The sequence below is a fragment of the Camelina sativa genome, chromosome 5, assembly GCF_030686135.1.
Source record: "Camelina sativa cultivar CO46 ecotype springtype chromosome 5, ASM3068613v1".
NCBI classification, from domain to species: Eukaryota; Viridiplantae; Streptophyta; class Magnoliopsida; order Brassicales; family Brassicaceae; genus Camelina; species Camelina sativa.
In genome coordinates this window covers 12,962,707-12,974,454 of record NC_141884.1, presented here as the reverse complement: position 1 = coordinate 12,974,454, position 11,748 = coordinate 12,962,707, and the positions used below count along the sequence as shown (strand labels likewise).

General features: G+C 38.9%; 4 pseudogenes across 2 annotated transcripts; all 4 read right to left on the bottom strand.

The window, feature by feature from the left end:
• Positions 1–76: 76 nt before the first annotated feature.
• Positions 77–3,127, bottom strand: LOC104789198 (F-box/LRR-repeat/kelch-repeat protein At2g29770 pseudogene; annotated as a pseudogene). Its single transcript, XR_015598059.1, has 3 exons — positions 2,885–3,127; positions 470–1,721; positions 77–390 (listed from the first exon to the last, which is right to left on the bottom strand). The product of XR_015598059.1 is annotated as an F-box/LRR-repeat/kelch-repeat protein At2g29770 pseudogene (transcript).
• Positions 3,128–3,161: 34 nt separating this feature from the next.
• On the bottom strand, positions 3,162–4,120 carry LOC104789197 (putative F-box/kelch-repeat protein At2g29860; annotated as a pseudogene).
• A 2,167-nt stretch (positions 4,121–6,287) lies between these two features.
• LOC104789196 (putative F-box/kelch-repeat protein At2g29810 pseudogene) lies at positions 6,288–7,926 on the bottom strand (annotated as a pseudogene). Its single transcript, XR_015598024.1, has 2 exons — positions 6,639–7,926; positions 6,288–6,539 (listed from the first exon to the last, which is right to left on the bottom strand). The product of XR_015598024.1 is annotated as a putative F-box/kelch-repeat protein At2g29810 pseudogene (transcript).
• Positions 7,927–9,285: 1,359 nt separating this feature from the next.
• On the bottom strand, positions 9,286–10,515 carry LOC104789194 (putative F-box/kelch-repeat protein At2g29800 pseudogene; annotated as a pseudogene).
• Positions 10,516–11,748: the final 1,233 nt, after the last annotated feature.

Here is an 11,748-nt window from a genome sequence, read left to right as displayed (position 1 = left end):
TACAGTACTTTACTATAAGATGAAGAAAGAAGTAAAACAGAACAGAAAGAGGGTAAATATATGGTACGCAGCACGGTAGCAGAATAGGATTCGTGAAATCTGATAGTGATTACTTACAGAAGAATGTTAATGCAACTACCAAAAAAAAAAAAAAAAAAAACAGTACGTAATGATTGCTAAGATTGCTAAGTACGTAAAGTAAAGATGCATATCAACAAGTTTTGTAAGAATCAAAAAGGCTAGAACACGAATGCGCCCTATTGTGCAAAAAGGTAAAGAAAGACGAGTAAATTTCAAAGATATAACAAACAGCTTCTGAACCACTTTTGCTTCATATTTGTTCTTATATCAACAAAGCTGCTGAAAACCGTAGATGTAAAGATCCTTCACCTGCAAGTAAATGAAAAACCTAAATAAGACTTGAGGCTACAGAAAATGTCATAGTATCATCAAAGATTAATTAACATACCTTACAACTGCAAGAAACAATCGTCCCACGAACCATCAAAACGTAACAGAGCGACAAAGATCAATGAAAGGTGAGTTGACGGATTTAAGCACACGCGATCTTGATACGACCGTCCCTCGAATCTCACCTCCTTCAAGTCTTTTTAAGGCGATCTCTATGCACCAAACATCTTTAAGACCATGTAGGCTGTTAGTAGGGCCTAAAAGCATCAACTTCCCACCACAATTCGCCAGTTTACACTCCTTTAGATTGAGGTTGGGCAAAAAGAATTCACCCACCACAGATCTCCAAACCATATCATTGGGATCACATACCAGTATCGGATGTTCAAAAGCACAGTGGGGATGCACGCTATAGAGCAAATCCTCAACCACACAAAACCCCTTGTCGCAATGATACCACAACTGATCACTTTCAAATCCCAATAGCTTCTGCATTGTACCTTGTCTTTGTTCATAAGCGAAAGAACTCACATGGCTCTTAATGTATATCCTCTCTTGCATCACCACATATGCCAAGAAATTTCCACTCCAAGTACAGAGCGGGGGTGGACCAAACGCTGGCACACTACTCCAAGTCTGAGTCTCTACATCGAACACCTCGATCCAATTATCATCTCTCTGCTCGCAACCTCCGATCACGTAAATCTTTCCGTCAATGACTCCGGCAGCTGCACAGTAGCGAGTCCTCTGCATTCTCGGGAGCGAGCGACTTGTGTGGAATCTGCAATCGATGAGAAACACATCCGATGTGGATCGATATAGTCCGTTGTCTCCACCGATCACATACATGTGGTATCCGATTGTGACCACAGCAGATCCAAGATTCATAGGAGGAAGTGATCTGACTTCGGTCAATCGTAAAGAGATGTTTCTTGGAACGTTACGGTTGAGAATGAACCAGCTCGGTATGATATAAGGAGGGAATCGGATCGAAGCGTAAAGAACCGGTTCGGTGAGGCCGAGTTGCGAGCGCCTTTGGTAGAGTCTCGGCGAAGAGATGACGCTACGAAAGGCTCTGTGAAGAGAGATACCTTAGGGAAATTACATCTCTCGACGAGTAAGAGGATGCTTTCGGCGATATCTTCTGGGATGTATCGAGTAACCGGTACAAGATTCTCAACTTGTTCTTCCTCTTGAGGTTTCTCGTTTTGATTCTCTTCTTCTTGTGGGTTCTTGTGGAGTTCTTCCGGTTTCTTGTTTGAATCGCCGCCGTTAGAACTGTCTTCGAATGTTTCAGAGATTGAAGCTATCTTCGTGTGACCTCAGTAGCAAAGAATTAACTGAAACGGAGACTAAATTCGATTTTTGAGAGAAGCTGTTACTTTCTGTATTTTTTTTTTTGTTCTTGCTTCTCTTATAATGAAACCATAGTTAATAAGTAAATGCTCTCTTATAAAAAGAAAAATATTATAAAATAACTTTATTTTTAAAAAAGTAATTAAAAATTCTCAGTTTAAGTATATCATTTTTCTCCCTGTAAAAACAATTCACCATTGGTTGCTTGACTCACAAGTATCTCAGTTTTTCTAGTTAAAACCCTAATTTGTCTTTCATACGTTGAATTCAGGTGCTTTCTTAGCCGTCTTGACTGAGGTACTGATGAAAGGATACTGAAGGATCTATTTTCTCAATGCCTTTCTCTGGTTTACCAGTTCGATTACGTAGAGATTGGAATCCAATAATTACGAACCAGAGATGTCACATGTAGAATATGCAGTGCTGATCAATGATGAAGAAGAAATGAAGTACCCATCTCTTCATCTGCACAGCCAGAAGCTGGCGTTTTGTAAGGGATAGCAACGAAGGCGCCAAAGAAGATTTGGGTTATTGAGAATATAATTTAGGGAACTGATATTTATAAGCTCTGTGAGAGAGAGATTATAGCAAACCGGAAGTAGTATAAATAAACTACTCTGTTTTTTTTTTCTTTTTCATATTGCTCTTGCTCATATAGTCGAAGCAGAGATTAGGTTTCACTAGTGTATAAACTAATCTGGTTTCTTACAAAAAGGTAGTTATATATCTAAAAGTAAACCGGAGGAAGTTTGTGAAAAAAGAGAACCGAAAGAAAAGATGCATTTCAACATGTCTTGTTGTTTTTTTCATAAAAAAAGGACTAAAACTGCAGTGGCTGACTCAGAGATTGTACACAAAGATTAAGAAGGACGAGTTACTCTCTAATGCGTCAGATAAAAGTTTCTGAATCACTTTGCTTAATATTTGCTCTCATATCAACAAGCTGCTCAAACAGTAGATGTACGAAATATAAGATCGATCCTTCACCTGCAAGTTCATCAAAGCTTAACTAAGACTTGAGAGGCTAAAGAAAATGTCTGACTCATCATCACAGTTCAAACTCATCATAGAAAAAATACCTATGATCAATCTCAGCAAAGTACTGGAATCATCAAACCGTAACAGTTCGACAAAACTCAATAGAAGGCAAAGTCCACACGCCTCCTGTAAACACAGGCGAGACTGATTCCACCTTCCCCCAAATCTGATCTCCATTACGTGTTTCCAACGCAATCTCGACACAACGAATTTCAAGTATAGACCAATAATTGTTCCCCAAAATCACCAACTTGCCACCAACATTCGCCATCTTAGACCAATCATCACGGAGCATAGGCAATTGATAAGTGGATACACCCATCACAGGTCTCCAAACCAATTCATTCGGATGATATACCAGTATTGGATGTGCAAGAGAACACGTAGGATCATAGGCATACAACAAATCTCTAACAACACAAGACAACGGGTGCCAAAACCTCTTCAATTGACTTTCAAGTTCCCATGACTGCCATAGACCGTGTCTTGGTTCATAAGCCAAACAACACTGACGATCCAAAATGAAGATTCTCCCCTGCATCACCACAGACGTACCAAACATTCCATCCACACTTGCATCGTTAGGGCATTCACTAGGCACAGTTTCCCAAACCTCAGTCGTCACATCGAACACTTCGATCCAGTCTTCATCTTGCTTCGTGCGACCACCGATTACATAAATCTTTCCGTCGATCACTCCGGCGGCTGCATTGTAACGAGCCCTTTGCATATTTGGGAGATGCCCCCACGTATGTAATCTGCAGTCGATGAAAATCGCATTCGTCAAGGCTTGATTAACGCAGAGGTAACCACTCATAACGTAACCACCCATAACGTAAATCTTGTGTCCGATTGTGACGGCAGCAGATCCAGGAAACATGGGAGGAAGTGAAGGTACTCTGCTCAATCGTAAAGGGACGTTGTTTCTCCGATGAAGAAGAAAGACCCATCTTGGGTAAGTAGTCATCATTGAGAATCCCATCAAGACATAAAGAACCGGTTCGGTGACGCCGTGGTCCAAGCGCGTGCGCGTTTGGAAGAGCTGCTGCGAAGTGATTAGTTGACGAAAGGCTCTGCAGACGCAAGATAGCACCGGGTAATAATAACAACTCGACACGCGTGCGACGATGATCGCCATGACATCTTCAGGAAGTTCTTGAGGAGGAAGATTCTCTTCTACTTCTTGAAGATTATTCTCGTTTTGATTCTCTTCTACTCCATCTTGAGGATCCTCGTCTTGATTCTCTTCTTGAAGATTCTTGTTTGGATCATCACCACCATTAGAGCCGCCGGAAAGTTCAGAGATTACAACCATTCCCGTGTGTGTTACGTTAACAACAGACGAATTAACTGAAAGTGAGACTAATTCAATTTTTTTCTTTCTAAAATAATGTTGTTGTTGTGTATAGTATTTATATTAAGGAAACCTAATTGTCATTTCACTTGGCATCATCACACTCACTCATTCAGAAACTTTGTTTTTTTTTTAAAGTTATAATAACATTTTTCTTTTCTTCCAAAAATGATAATTTGTATTAAATGTTTTTTCCTTTCCTTATGTCTCGTTATACAGAGCATTACCAAAACAAAAGGTCTCGTTATATCATAATTTACTAAAAATGTGTTTATTTTGCTTAATTTCTATTTTCACGTTTTTTTGATATAAAACAAACCCTAATTTGTCTTTCAAATGTTGAATTCAAGTGCTTTGTTCGTCGTCTTGACTGGGGTACTGATGAAAAGGATATTGAGATAGCATTTTTTTTTCTTGAGTTGGCGACATTATCGATTAAGGTCTCCACATTCCCGTAATCTCAATGATTTTCTCTGTTTTACCTTATTCGACTATGGAGATCAGATTGAAACCAAATAGTTGCGAACCAGAGATGTCACAGGTAGTGCAGAAGATCAATGATGAAGATGAAATGAAGTACTAATATTAAGGGTGTGTGGAGATTGTCATTCAGTTACGTCGTTTAAGTAAACCAGTTTAATTGTTTTACTCCCAGACCCATCTTCACATCTCTAAATTAAACCAAGATTTCAAATTGCTTATACACTTGCAGGCTTGAAGTAACAGTTACGTTGGTCTTTAAATGTTAAGAAGAGAATCAAATTTCATAAGATAATGTTACTTACAAACAATCATGACTTAATTTGTATTAAGTTTCTCACTTTGAAATTGTAGTTACCAATAAGATCAACCCCACCGGTACGGTTAAATCATCTTCTTCTGCTTATCCATTATAAACCAATGTTTCATATTTTGTTCATATGGTAGAAAGAACTTGAGACCATGATAAGTATTGAGAGAAAGGAGCTTGATGCTGAGCTGGCAGCAGAAAGGAAGAGAAGAAGAAGTGTTATCATGAGGATCACTATAAATAGAAGAGAGAGTGTTTAGTAAAGATCATCTTGTGTGGTCAACATTGAGAGTTTGTTAGAGAGTTTGCGTGCTCTGTTCATGGTGATAAGAGAGGAGCACTGTAACTCTGATCTTATCAGTTAGGGTTCATCGTTTATATTGTGGATTGAGAAGAGATAAGAGAGAAGATATCACACCTTCAAACTTATCAGACCATTTAGTGAACCTATACACCAAAAAGGATAACTAACGAAGGTGCATTTCAACAAGTTTCGTAAGACTTTATGTTTCAAGGCTAAGAGAATGGCCTAGTCATCTACACAGATTAAGAAATATACACAAAAGTTAAGAAGGACGACTTTACTCTTTGATGTGTCAAGTAAACAGTTTCTGAGTCACTTTGCTTCCTATATATATGCTCTCTCATATATAACAAGATGCTCAAACAGTAGATCGATGTATTAAAGAACCTATCTATAAGTAAGTACGACTACTTGAAGCTAAATCAAATGCCTGAACATGATTGGCATCATCAATAGTCCATACTCATCACAGAAAACATATTGTGATGTGATGGTATCATCCCACGATGAATCATCAAACCACACCAGTTTGATTAAGCGCAATCAAAGGCGACTTTGCAGGATGAAAGCACATGCGATCTTGATTTGACCTGACCCCAAGTATCACCAACTTCTCACGTAATTCCAGGGCGATCTCTATGCACCATATGTAGTTTTACCAGTAAAAACTGCAACAACCCCTGTTCTCTGTTTAGAAACCCTATTTTGTTGTTTGAATGATAAGGTCACCAATGGGGAAAATGCTCCTTGAAGATCCTTTTGGTAGTCACTATCAAATCTGATCAAAACCACCGTTTGTCTTGCTTTTATATTGCTAATATACTTGAAGCACGGTGATTATTTTAAAAATGAGAACAGAGTATCATACAAACGATATTAACTTCTCTTTTTGTATATATAGATAAATTCAGGCTTCAGAAGGACTCTGTACTTCCATAGTTTTATTTTGTTGTTACCAATAAAATCATTACCACCGGTTAATTAAATCACTGTGTTTTGCTTCATATCTATACCAAGATTTCATATTGCTCGTATAGTAGAAGCAGATTAGGTTTCATTAGTGTAAACTAATCTGCTTACTTACAAAAAAAGTTATATATCTAAACTCAAAGCAAACAGAAAGTAGTTGAGACAATGTTACTGAAAGAAGAAAATAAAGATGCATTCCAACAGGTCTCGTAGTGGCCGACTCTACTCGACACATTGTGCACAAAAAGATTAAGAAAGACGAGTTACTCTCTAATGTGTCAGAACAAGTTTCTGAGTCACTATATATGCTTCTTCACCTGCAAGTTTATGAAGCCTAAATATAAGACTTGAGGCTCAAGGAAAATGTTATAATTCATCATCAATACTCCAATTTTACTCAACAAAGATTAACATACCTTGCAGCTGCAAACGAATCATCAAATCGTAACGGTTCGAGAAATCTCAATGTAAGGCGACTTGAATGTATGCACAAGCGAGAATGATTCGACCTTCCCCCATATATCCCCATCTTCACGTCTCCCCAAGGCAACCTCTACGCACAAAACGTTTCTTTCCGAGTCATGATCACAAATATTCTGGCTTTGATACCATCCCAATATCACTAACTTCCCACCAAAACTTGTCATTCTAGACTCGGTATAACTGAGACTAGGCAAATTATTTACACCCTTGACAGGTCTCCAAACATCATTCCTTGGGTCATACACGACAATAGGAGATCCAAGAATCCACTGAGGAACAAAGGCAAACAACAAATCAGCAATCACGCAAGAGGACGCGTGCCAAAAGAGCCTCTGTTGACTCCCACGTCCCCAATTCTGCCACCTACGTAGTCTCGGATCGTAAGCCAAACAATGATTACCATCCAACATGTAAATCTTGTTATCCAAAACCGCATGTATACGAAACACTCCACTCGAGCAAGCAAGGAAACAGCATAGACCAGGCACAGTTTCCCAAATCTCTTTCTCTACGTCGAACACTTCAACCCAATCATCATATCGTTTCTTGCGACCTCCCACCACGTAAATCTTTCCGTCAATGACTCCGGAGGCTGCGTAGCAACGTTCCCTTTTCATACTCTGGATATGTTTCCACCTATGGAATCTACAGTCGATGACAATCACAGTCTTTACGGGTTGGTTTAAACCGACACGTCCACCCATAACGTACATCTTGTGTCCAATTGTGACGGTAGTAGATCCAGGAAGCATGGGAGGAAGTGAAATGATTCTGCTCAATCGTAAAGACATGTTGCTTCGATAGAGAACGTACCAATATGGGGTATAAAAAGGTGGGAGCGAGATCAAGCTATAAAGAACCGGTTCAGTCAAGCCGAGGAGCGAGCGCGTTACGAAGAGTTGATCCGAAGAGATTACGTCACGGAAGGCTCTGGAGAGTAGAGATAGCCTCGGGTAATGGCATCTCCGGACGAGCGCGACGGTACTTTCAATAAGTATCACTGGGATGTCTCGACGAATCGGAGCAAGATTATGATCTACTTCTTTATCGTCTTCTTGATGATCTTCTTCTTTCGGATTCTCTTCTTCTTCTTCTTCTGCTTTCTGAATCTTGGTTGGATCGCCGTCGTCGGAAGTTTCAGAGATTACAGCCATCGTCTCACCACACCTGCAACAAATTAACTGAACGCGAGAGCCTAATTCGATTTTTGAAACTGAATTAATGTTTTCTTCTTTACAACGAAACCAGTATTATAACGAAGATCGTAACGACGCGTAATAGATGATCATATAATGGGCCTAAGGCCCAAAAAAAGTATCTGAAACTGTGTAGTTTTGTTTATTTTTCTTATAAAAAAAAAAAAATGGAAGTGGAAGAAATTAGAATTGAGGACGACGATGGAGAAATTTTTTTCCGAGTATTTGCAACTGAGCGATGAGGTTAACGACGGCGGCGAGGCACCGTGGCTGCTGGAAGAAGAGTTTTCACGGGAAGGAAAAAGCTTCTACGAGGTCTTTAGTCTCAGAGGAATCCGAGTCAACCGGGTCGACCCGGGTTTCATTTCCTGCTCTTTTGAGGTCCCTCTTGTTTGACGGTTCGTCTCTCTGTCTCATATCCTTGACATTGCGATGGGAAATGGTTAATTTGAGGTTATAAGATGAGAAGTAGATTAATAGTATTAGTGAGTGGTGATCTTGTGATTAGAGAATCAAGGAGAAGAAGATCTCCTCATTTAGTATTTATTTATATATTGTAGTTGTAGCTTGGAATTGCTTTTTTTGCGGTTTGTATTTGAGACGTTATTTTTGATCTAGTGCTGATTGTGTAAGGAGGAGTCATGTGTGTATGTGAAACAATTTAGAGATATTTTTTTTTTTTTTTTTTACTAATTTCATGAAACCAAGACTTCATATATTGCTCTTTTTAATGTTAAAAATAGAGAATATAGTTTCATAAGATTTCTGTAGATACAAATTAAAATGCTAGTATGCTACATACACGCAAATAATAGTATTATCTTCTCTTTGCATATAATACAGATAGCTTCATGACTTTTCTATTTTTCTCACTTTGGTATTGTAAGCTAGTATTCATAAAGTCAAAATCACCAGTTAACTAGCTAAATCACATTTGTTTTGCTTTCATCTCTAAACGCAAATTTCATATGGTAGAAGCAGATTAGGCTTCCTTAAATCTGATAGTGATTAGTGATTACTTATAGAAGAATTATATTTCTAAACAAAAAGAACTTGACAAATCCCCAGAAGATGCATTTCAACAAGTTTCCTAAAAGTTATTGTATACAGGTAGGTAGATAACAGAGTAGCATATTCTACACAGCTTAAGAAATATACTCAACTCTGAGTTACTCTTTAAGGTGTAACAACAGCTTCTGAGTTATTTTGCTCTGATTATAACATGCTGCTCAAACAGTAGATGTAATATCTTTCACCTGCAAAGTTCATGAAAGCCTAAATAAGACTTGAGGCTCAAGAAAACTTCTGAAACGTCATAATTTATTATCAATGGTCTATACTAACAAAAGATTAACATACCTTGCAACTGCAAACGAATCATCAATCAAACCGTAGCAGTTCGAGCAAACTCAAACAAACAAGACTCGCCGAATGAACACACACGCGAGATTGATTCGAACTTCCCCCAAATATCACCATCTTCACGTTTCTCCAACGCCACCTCCACGCACCAAGCAACATCCCGGCTCCCATTATAATATCCCAGAATCACTAACTTGCCACCAAAACTCACCATTCTAGACTCAATATAAACGAGAGCAGGCCAAAGATCTACACCCTTGACAGGTCTCCAAACCATATCCCTTGGATGATACACGATAATAGAAGAACCAAAACCCGCCAGATCAGGAACATTAATAACATACAGCAAATCATCAACCACACAAGACGAAGCGTGCCATAAAAGCCTCTCTGGACTTGTAGGTCCCCGATCCTCCCATCTACGTAGTCTCGGATCGTAAGCCAAACAAAACGGACCATCCAAAATGTAAATCTTATTATCCAAAACCGCAAGTATAGGAAGCATGCTAATCGAACTAGCAACAGGAGAGAATGGAGCAGGCACAGTTTCCCAAGTCTCAGTTTCTACATCGAACACTTCTACCCAATCATAATATCGTTTCTCCCTACCTCCGACTACGTAAATCTTTCCGTCAATGACTCCGGAGGCAGCGTAGCAACGTTCACTTTTCATACTCTGGATACGTTTCCACGTATGGAATCTACAGTCGATGACAATCACAGCCTTTACGCGTTGGTTTAAGCCGTTGCGTCCACCCATAACGTAAATCTTGTGTCCTATTGTGACGGCAGTGCATCCAGCATACATCGGAGGAAGTGAACTGATTCTGCTCAATTGTAAAGACATGTTGCTTCGATGGAGAACGTACCAGCTTGGGGGTGCAAAAGATGGGAGCGAGATCAAGGTATAAAGAACCGTTTCAGTCAAGCCGAGGAGCGAGCGCGTTACGAAGAGTTGATCCGAAGAGATTACGTCACGGAAGGCTTTGGAGAGTAGAGATAGCCTCGGGTAATGACATCTCCTTACGAGTGCGACGGTTCTTTCTATGAGTATCACCGGGATGTCTCCTCGACGAATCGGAGCAAGATTCTGATCTACTTCTTGATCGTCTTCTTGATGATCTTCTTCTTTCGGATTCTCTTCTTCTTCTTCTTCTTCTTCTTCTTCTTCTTCTTCTTCTTCTGCTTTCTGAATCTTGGTTGGATCGCCGCCATTGGAGCCGTCGTTGGAAGTTTCAGAGATTACAACCATCGTCTCACCACACCTGCAACAGAATTAACTGAACTCGAGAGCCTAATTCGATTTTTGAAACTGAATTAATGTTTCCTTCTTTACAACGAAACCATTATTATAACGAAGATGGTAACGACGTCGTATAAGTGATTATATATTGGGCCTATGGCGCAAACAAACTTTCTGAAACTATACATATAATTTTGTTTACTTATCTATTACTAAAAGAAAAGTAAGGGAAGAAATTAGAATTAACTGAAAATGTGAAGTAGATTTCAATTTTTGAAAGAAGCCGTTACAGATGTTGTACTATTTTAAAAGGAACAAAGACCTTAACGACGTCGTTAGACGATTTTCATATGACGTTAGACCTTAACGACCTTAATACGTCGCATATGCGATTTTCAAATGGGCCTAATTAGCGTGGACTCGTAGTGTATTCCTTTAAGAAGGTGTAGATCACTTTTAAGTTGTTGATAATGGCAGAATAGAGACGGCAATTGATGTAGCTAATAGTGCTATTGCAATCTTGTGGATGAAGAGCTTACTCACGTTCATGTCTATTGCATTCCTTTCTAAAGCAATAGCATGGTGTAAGTCTGTCTGCTCGTCTTCTTTTTTTTTTCAATCTTGTTCTGATTTGAAATGGAATTATGTCTGTTTTTTAATTATTGGGTTATGATTTGTGCTAAATTTGGTTTGGGATCTGTTAGGCCGTTTTCTTCTCTCTGGTTGTGTAATCTTAATCAATCTTTTGTAGAGATAGCTAACAAATATAATACCGAATCACCATTCATAGTCAGTAAACTTGATCGTTATGGTGATTAAAATTTTGTTATCTGTCTCATCAATCCATGATCAGTGTTACCAGACATGTTACATGTAAACCAGGCTCGTTCTGAGGATCTGGATCATACATCAGTTGGTCAGCTGCAAAATGTGGATCCACCTGCTGAATCATCTCATAATCAGTTTGATGTATATTCTAATTTTCGTAAAGCAAAATGCAGTTTCTGTAAAAAACACTACATGTACGTTGTTTGAAGCTTGGACATTGTGAACCAACTGATGAAAATTCAGTAGACACCGTTTGTTCGGATGCCAAGGGAACAATTCAAGACAAGCAAGAGGTGAGCCATTATCCTTTTCCAAAGTTACGTTACAATATAATACTCTGTATACACTTAACCTAGAGAGTGTATATATAATTCTTCTTGTGCTTACATTGAACATGAAAACTATCTGGGATCT